We start from the raw sequence: 9,805 nt of genomic DNA, 5'->3' as shown, positions 1-9,805 counted from the left end.
AAAAAAAAAAAAAAAAAAAAGGTCTCTGTTCTTATAATAGATTGGCTGAGCATGGACTTCTAGGGTTGAAAATAATTTTCTTTCAGGATTTTAAAGACATTGCTTCACTTTCTTGTATCCATTAAGAACCTTAATGCCATTCGCATTCTTGTTCCTTTGTTCCTTTTTGTCCCTATTCTATGGAAGGTTTTAGGCTCTATTTAGAAGATAAGTACATAAATATTTATTTTATTTGGAATCTTTATCTTTTATTGCAGGTGTTCTAAAACTTCACAATGATGGACATAGGTGTAGCTCTTCTATTCAGTTATTGTACTGGGTACTTAGTACAAGTCACGATGTAGGAGAGAGATTGGAGAATTGCTGAAATGATGGCAAGAAGGTTGAGAGAGGATTCAGTTTGGTGCATAAGTGGGAGAACTGGCTTCAAATAGCATGACTTAAGTAAGAGTTGGTTTTCTTAGGCCAGGCACGGTGGCTCACACCTGTGATCTAGCAGTTTGGGAGGCTGAGGCGGGGGTGGATTACCTGTGGTCAGGAGTTTGAGACCAGCTTGGCCAACATGGCAAACCCTGTCTCTACTAAAAATACAAAAATTGGCCAGGTGCAGTGGCTCACTCCTGTAATCCCAGCACTTTGGGAGGCTGAGGTGGGTGGATCACTAGGTCAGGAGTTTGAGAACAGTATGGCCAACAAGGTGAAACCCCGTCTCTACTAAAACTACAAAAATTAGCCAGGCACGGTGACGGGTGCCTGTAATCCCAGCTGCTTGGGAGGCTGAGGCAGGAGAATCACTTGAACCTGGGAGGCAGAGGTTGCAGTGAGCTGAGATCGTGCCACAGCACTCCAGCCTGGGTGACAGAGTGAGACTTTGTCTCAACAACAACAACAACGACAACAAAATACAAAAATTAGCCAGGCGTGGTGGTACACACCTGTAATCCCAGCTACTCAGGAGGCTGAGGCATGAGAATCACTTGAACCTGGGAGATGGAGTTTGCAGTGAGCTGAGATCACAACACTGCACTCCAGCCTGGGTGACAGAGTGAGACCTTGTCTCAAAAAAAAAAAAAAAAAGAAAAAAGTTTGTTAAGTAATAGTAAATTAGTGGATAGGAGGTCACTGGCATTGCTTCAGTAACTCATCTCTGTCAGGATTAAACTCTATGTGCATCTTCTGGCCTTTTCTTCCAGCTTGTCACCTCAAGGTTGTAAGATGGTTGCTGCAGATCCAGACATCACTTAAGATTTCAAGTGACACCGTATAAGTCAACCTAAATAACAAACAAAGGGAGGCTCTCTAAAAGAAAAAGACATTTATTTGGGAATAGAGTATTGCAATGAGAATATACCTGTCATAGTAAACTATGTGCATATTCAGGGAGGTAAAGGAAGACAAAGGTTTTTAAAGAAAAGAGGCAGATTGCACAATTGTTTTAAAATAATTATATTTGGCTACAAAGATCAATAACAAGGATGATGTCAGTCCAGGTTGGACAGGCAGTTCTGGGGCAGATGTTCTTGCAGTGTTTTTTATGGAAGTTTCTGGTGGCTTCTGTGCAAGGATATGATTTTTCCAGAGTCTTTTTTGTGAGGCATACAAGCATAAAGAACCTTCTCTTCATGGCCTTCCCCGGCTCGATTTGTCAGGGCTCTTCTTTCTTTAAACATTAGTGACTCCATTTTGATTCTGGCAACTTTCACACAAAAGAGAATGATGGTATAAGGGAGAATGGTGGTGATGTCTGCATCTATCATCTTCTGTGAGGAGAACAAAATATTTCTCAGAAATCCCCACAGCAGACTTTCCCCTATATGGGTGACCTCTATATGGGTTACTTTTGAGAGTGAAAGGAGGCACTTTTATTTATTTTTTTTTTGAGTCAGAGTCTTGCTCCGTTACCCAGGCTGGAGTGCAGTGGCGCAATCTCGGCTCGCTGCAACCTCCATCTCTTGGGTTCAAGTGATTCCTGTGCCTCAGCCTCCTGAGTATCTGGGATCACAGATGTGTGCCACCATGCCTGGCTAATTTTTGTATTTTTCATAGAGACAAGTTTTCACCATGTTGGCCAGGTTGGTCTCAAACTCCTGACCTCGAGTGATCCATCCTCCTCAGCCTCCCAAAGTGCTAGGATTACAGGTGTGGGCCACCGTGCCTGGCCAGGAGGCCCTATTAATCATTTACACGGAACCCTGATTTTATCTTTACACATTATATAAATGTATCAAATTATCACATGTATCCCCAAAATAAGTACATCTATTATGTCTCAATACAAAAAATTAAAAAAAATTTACACAGGGATAACAAATATAAATGAGTACTGTCCCAGGTAAATTGAGACATCTGGTCACCCCGCTTTGATGTAATACCATTACCTAATCTTTAGTTCTTATATAAATTCTGCCAGTTGTTCGAAAAATGTTCTATATAGCAATTAAATATTTTCCCCAGGATCTAATGCAGCATCTTACTTTGCATTCAGTTGTCATGTTCCTGTTCTCACTTAATTTTGAATAGTTTAATTTCTTTTTCACAATTCTGTCTTTCACATTTCTGACATTTTTAAAGAGTATGGGCCAGTTATTTTGTAAAGCGACCCCAAGTTGGATTGTATGCTGTGTCCTCATGATTAGATCCAGGCTGTGCATTTTGGCAGAAATGCCACAGAAGTGATATTGTGTCCCTCTCACTGCATCACGTCAGTAGGCATTAGATGTGTTTATCTCATTATTGGTGTTAATTGTGAATCCTTGCTTAGAGTCTGCCATGCTTCTCCACTGTAAAGTTAACATTTTTTCCTTTGTAATTAATGAGTAATTTGTGAGGCTATTTTGAGATTGTATAAATGTCCTGTTCCTCATCAAACTTTAACAAGTAATTTTTAGAATTACTAATGATTCTTATCTAAATCAGTTATTACTATGATGGTTGCAAATAGTGATTTCTAACTTCATCATTCCATCTATGTTTAAAAGGTGACATGTCTATTTCCTTTATTTTATATTTAAGAATGGACTAATTGGCTGGGTGCGGTGGCTCACCCCTGTAATCCCAGTACTTTGAGAGGCCGGGGTGGGGATGGATCACCTTAGGTCAGGAGTTCAAGACCAGCCTCGCCAACATGGCAAAACCCCATCTCTACTAAAAATATAAAAATTAGCCAGGCATCATGGTGTGCACCTGTGATCTCAGCTACTTGGTAGGCTGAGGCACAAGAATCGCTTGAACCTGGGAGGCAGATATTGCAGTGAGCTGAGATTGTGCCACTGCACTCCAGCAGAAAAGAATGGGCTAATTAATTCTTGTTTTATTCAATTAGTTATAAGCCATTTCTATCACTATGTCTTGAAGCAAATCTCAGACATAATATAGAAACTGTAATTTTTAAAATGTTATAATTTGCAATAGCAACAACAAAAATGTAAGGTACCTAGGAATAAATCTGACAGAATTTGTATAATACCTTCATGTAGAAAAGTATAAAACTGGCTGGGCGTGGTGGCTCATGCCTGTAATCCCAGCACTTTTGGAGGCTGAGGCGGGCAGATCATTTGAGGTCAGGAGTTCGAGACCAGCCTGGCCAACATGGTGAAACCCCGTCTCTACTAAAAATACAAAAGTTAGCCAGGCATGGTGGTGCATGCCTGTAATCCCAGCTACTAGGGAGGTGGAGACAGGAAAATTGCTTGAACCCGGGAGGTGGAGGTTGCAGTGAGCTGAGATTGCGCCATTGCATTCCAGCCTGGGCGACAGAGCAAGACTTGGTCTCAAACAAAACAGAAAAGTATAAAATTTTATTGAAGACATTAAGGCCTAAATAAATGTAAACATATACAATACTCGTGAATAAGGAGTCTCAATATCGTAAAAAGATATGTCAAATAATTTATAAATTTAGTATGGTTCCAATTCAATCAATCAAAATCCCAATAGCTTTTTTTTTTTTTTGCAATTTGAGAAGCTGATTTTCAAATTTAATTGGGAGAGCATAAGGGCAAACAGAACCAAGACAATTTTGAAGAACAAGGTGAGGGAAACTTGCCTCTCCAAACATTAAGACTTGCAGTAAAACTGTAGTAACATAAACAAATAGGTGCAAGGCAAAGATAGACAAATAGATGTAAGCAATAGAGTGGAAAGGCTGGGTGCAGTGACTCATGCCTGTAATCCCAACACTTTGGGAGGCCAAGGTGGCCGGATCACCTGAGGTCGGGAGTTTGAGACCAGCCTGGCCAACATGGTGAAACCCTGTCTCTATGAAAAATACAAAAATTAGCTGGGTGTGGTGGCACACACCTGTAATCCCAGCTACTCAGGTGGCTGAGGCACGAGAATAGCTTGAACCTGGGAGGTGGAGGTTATAGTGAACCAAGATTGTGCTATTGCACTCCAGCCTGGGCGACAGAGTGAGATTCTGTCTCAAAAAAAAAAAGAATAGAATGGACATACATGAAAACTTGATATGACAGTGGGAGGAAAATGTGGTGGGGAAACGACCCAATAAATGGTGAAAGGACAACTTTTAAAAAACAGAGAATAATAAAATTAGATACTTATCCCATACCAGGTACAAAAACAAATCCCAATGCAATAAATACCTAAATGTGAAAACCAAAACTTTAAAAGATTTAAAATAAAACATTGAGAATATATTTATGTCTTTAGGACAGGGAAGCCTCTTGAAACAAGGTACAAAAAACTTAATCATAAAGGAAGATTGTTAAATTTGACCAAAATTAAGAACTTCTCTACATCAAAATACCCCTTAACTTAGAGCAAAAAGATAAGCCACCAACTGGGCAATATATTTGCACCATAGAAAACCACAAGGTTTTATTGTTAAGAAAAAGAATTTGGGCCAGGTGCAGTGACTCACGCCTGTAATCCTAGCATGTTGGGGAGGCTGAGGCGGGCGGATCATGAGGTCAGGAGATAGAGACCATCCTGGCTAACATGGTGAAACCCTGTCTCTACTAAAAAGACAAAAAATTAGCCAGGTGTGGTGGCAGGCGCCTGTAGTCCCAGCTACTAGGGAGGTTGAGGCAGGAGAATGGCATGAACCCAGGAGGTGGAGCTTGCAGTGAGCCAAGATTGCACCACTGCACTCCAGCCTGGGAGACAGAGCAAGGCTTCGTCTAAAGAAAACCCAAAAAACAACGACAACAAAAAAATAGAAATTGTAGGCCTGGTGTGGTGGTGTACACCTGTAATCCCAGCACTTTGAGAGGCTGAGGGAGTTAGATCACCTGAGGTCAGGAGTTCAAGACCAGCCTGGCCAACATGGTGAAACCCCATCCCTACTAAATACAAAAAATTAGCCGGATGTGGTGGCTCATGCCTGTAATGCCAGCTACTTGGGAGGGTGAGGCAGGAGAATCACTTGAACCTGGGAGGAGGTTGCAGTGAGCTGAGATCGCCCCATTGCACTCCAGCCTTTGCAACAAGAGAGAAACTCTGTCTCAAAAAGAAAAAAGCTGGAGGCATAATGCTACCTTCATTATATATATATACTTCAAATTATACTACAAGGCTACAGTAAGCAAAACAGCGTGGTATTGGCACCAAAACAGATATGTAGACCAATGGAACAGAACATAGGCCTCAGAAATAACACCACACATCTACAACCATCTGATCTTTGACAAAGTGACAAAAACAAGCAATGGGGAAACGATTCCCTATTTAACAAATGGTGCTGGGAAAACTGGCCATATGCATTTCTAGCCATACACAGAAAACTGAAACTGGACCCCTACCTTACACCTTATACAAAAATTAACTCAAGATAAATAAAGACTTAAATGTAAAACCTAAAACCATAAAAACCCTAGAAGAAAACCTAGGCAACACCATTCAGGACATAGGCATGGGTAAAGACTTCATGACTAAAACACCAAAAACAATTGCAACAAATGCCAAAATTGACAAATGGGATCTAATTAAACTAAAGAGCTCCTGCTCAGCAAAAGAAACTATCATCAGAGTGAACAGGCAGCCTACAGAATGGGAGACAATTTTTGCAAACTATCCATTTGACAATGGTCTAATATCCAGAGTCTACAAGGAACTTAAACAAATTTACTTAAACAAAAGAAAAAAAACTCAATCGAAAAGTGGGCAAAAGATATGAACAGACACTTCTCAAAAGAAGACATTTATGCGGCCAATAAACATATGAACAAAACCTCATCATCACTGGTCATTAGAGAAATGCAAATCAAAACCACAATGAGATACCATCCCACACCATTTAGAATGGCGATAATTGAAAAGTCTGGAAACAGATGCTGGAGAGGATGCAGAGAAATAGGAACGCTTTTACACTGTTGGTGTCAGTGTAAATTAGTTCAACCATTGTGGAAGTCAGTGTGGTGATTCCTCAAGGATCTAGAACCAGAAATACCATTTGACCCTGCAATCCCATTACTGGGTCCCAAAGGATTATAAATCATTCTACTATAAAGACGTGCACACATATGTTTATTGCAGCACTATTTACAATAGCAAAGACTTGGAACAAACCCAAATGCCCACCAATGATAGACTAGATAAAGAAAATGTGGCACATATATACCACAGAATACTATGCAGCCATAAAAAAGAATTTCACGTCCTTCGCAGGGACATGGATGAAGCTGGAAACCATCATCCTCAGCAAATGAACACAGGAACAGAAAACCAAACACCATATGTTCTCATTCATAAGTGGGAGTTGAACGACGAGAGCTCATGGACACACGGAAGGGAACATCATACACTGGGGCCTGTTGTGTGGGGGGGCAAGGGAAGGGAGAGCATTAGGACAAATACCTAATTCATGTGGGGCTTAAAACCTAGGTGATGTGTTGATAGATGCAGCGAACCACCATGGCACATGTATACCTATGTAACAAACCTGCACTTTCAGCACATGTATCCCAGAACTTAAAGTAAAAAACAAAACAACACAAAACAAAAAAACCACAAAAAACTACAGTAACAACATATAACTAAAAAAAAAAAAATAGAATTTGTATACATTTATTAGCAAAACAAATCTTCATAGAAAAGTGGACAGACGAACAGAAAGTCAGAATGGCCAATAAACATAAAAATATGCTAATTTTCACTAGTAGTCAGGTAAATGCAAAGTAAAACCACAGTGAGATACAATTTTACATTATTCATAGTGGCAAAAAAAAATAGTCAGCCAATACCATGAATAAAGCTCTAAACTAATGTGCAGCTTAAACACTTCTGGGGCAAGTGTGAATTTGTACAACCACTTCCGTAAGCAATTTGGAAAATATCTGTTAAACTTGAAACATGTTTGCCCTATGACCAAACAATTCCAATCTCAGATACAGGTGGTAGATATCATACACGTACACAAGAAGACTTGTACATGAATCTTCATTGCTCTATTAGAATCATAATAAACTGAAAACGATGTATATGCCCATTCACAGGAGAATGGGTAACTTGTAGTATGTTCATGCAACCGTTGGTCCTTTGGTCTGTTTACATCTAACTATTATCTATCCATCCTATTCATCCATGTATCCTTTTTAAATGATGGTTAACATGAATGAGGTTGATTTGTATGTATCAATGTGGGTAAAGTTAATAACATAATGAATGAAGAAGTAAGTTGCAGAACATGTGAATAGTGGTATGACATTTTGCTTAAAATGTTAAAATTTGGCTGGGTGTGGTGGCTCACCCCTGTAATCCTAGCACTTTTGGAGGCCTGGGCAGGTGGATCACTTGTGGTCAGGAATTTGAGACCAACCTGACCAACATGGTGAAACCTTGTCTCTACTAAAAATACAAAAATTAGCTAGTCATGCTGGTGCGCCTGTAATCCCAGCTATTTGGGAGGCTGAGGCAGGAGGATCCTTTGAGCCTGGGATGGGGAGGTTGCAGTGAGCTGAGATCATGCCACTGCATTCTAGCCTGGGCGACAGAGCGACTCCATCTCAAAAAAAAAAAGTTAAAACTTGCAGAAAGTGCTACATGTTGTTTATGGATATATAAGTATATAGTAAAAGTACTAAAATATTTTTGAGAATGAGAGACTGATAAACATCAAATTGGTGACAGTAGTTACCTATGGGGATTGAGGAGGGATATGGAGATGTCAACTGAAGTAATGTATTTTTTTGAGACGGAGTCTTGCTCTGTCACCCAGGCTGGAGTGCAGTGGTGTGATCTCGGCTCACTGCAACCTCCGCCTTCTGGGTTCAAGCGATCTTCCTGCCTCAGGCTCCTGAGGATCTGGGACTACAGGCGTGCGCCACCACATCTGGCTAATTTTTGTATTTTTAGTAGGGAGGAAGTCTCGAACTCCTGACCTCAAGTGATCCTCCTGCCTTGGCCTCCCAAAGTGCTGGGATTACAGGCGTGAGCCACTACGCTGGCCTTTTTTTTTTTTTTTAACTTTTAGGTTCAGGGGTACATGTGCAGGTTTGTTATATAGGTAAACTCATGTCGGGGGTTTTGTTGTACAGATTATTTCATCACCTTATGGGTTAGATACATCAATATAGGTGATAATCAATATTGTCTATAATATTCTGTATTCTTCAAATATTTAATAATGAAAATAAAATGTCATGGTCTGTGTAATCTCTATAGGAACTACTTTACACACATATTACTATGCCTTATATAAAACAGTCAAAAAGCACTTGTTGAATTAAAAAATAAACTATATATTTTCAATAGGGACTAGTAATTTAAATCTGCTTTTCTATGTTCTCATTGTTACCTAGCAAGCAATGGCTTGCTGCCTGATATGCATAAAAGCCAATACTATTGCACCAGCTTTTGAGAAAACAAGGCTTTATTGCAAATTGACTGGCCACAAGACAGGAGGCAATGTTCAAATTTGTCTTTCAAGCTGGAGTCTGAAGATGGTAATGAGGCATGATCTGATTGGATCTTGCAATGCAGTAATGCCAGGAGGCATGATCTGATTGGATCATGCCTTGGGGTGATGCCAGGGTTCAATCTGATTGGATCATGGATCATGCCATGAGGTGTTCTCTTCCTTTTTTTTTCTTTTTTTTGTTGAGATAGGGTCTTGCTATGTTGCCTAGGTTGGTCTCAAATTCGTGGCCTAAAGAAATCTTCACACCTTGGCCTCCCAAAGCACTGGCATTACAGGTGTGAGTTACTCTGCCTGGCCTGGTGTCTACTTCTTAATTCCATCCCCCTTCCTTGGTTCAGGCACTTAGGTTCTGCCCATGGTTGCATTCTTGGTTCACCTGGGCACACTCAGTTTATGTAACTTGCAACCTGGGGTCAATGGCAATTGAAAAACAACATATTATTTTATTATACAAAGTGGAACCAGATTGCGCTAATTTTGTGGGTCATGGATATTGCTGGGAATTTTCTTGTGGCCAAACACTGTTTTAAAGAATTTTTTTCAAGTTGATTATTAACAGGAAGACCTTTTAATCCTGCCAACTGATCTAAGTAAAGTGTAGAATGTTTGGAGGGCATCGTCATTACAAAAGACCTTAGTCCTTGGGAAGAAAATGAATAAATGTGTCAATAAAATTTTAACATAGATACAAGATCTTGTACCTAGTAGTTATTCAATAAATATTTGCTGAATGAAGCAAACACAGAAAATATAAAATTATGTGAAGTGTAAAGTCTGTTTTTCTGATGCTTTGTGAGGGAGAGATTATTTTTTAAATGTATGTATTTATTTTTAACTTTTCAAAAATTAAACTTTTTTTCTTTTCTTTTTCTTGAGACAGGGTCTCATCTTGTCACCCAGACTAGAGTGCAGTGGTGTGGTCTCAGCTCA

This window comes from Nomascus leucogenys, chromosome 11 (genome assembly GCF_006542625.1).
Source record: "Nomascus leucogenys isolate Asia chromosome 11, Asia_NLE_v1, whole genome shotgun sequence".
Lineage (NCBI taxonomy): Eukaryota > Metazoa > Chordata > Mammalia > Primates > Hylobatidae > Nomascus > Nomascus leucogenys.
The sequence above is the reverse complement of the archived record's forward strand: the minus strand, read 5'-3'. Positions refer to the sequence as shown.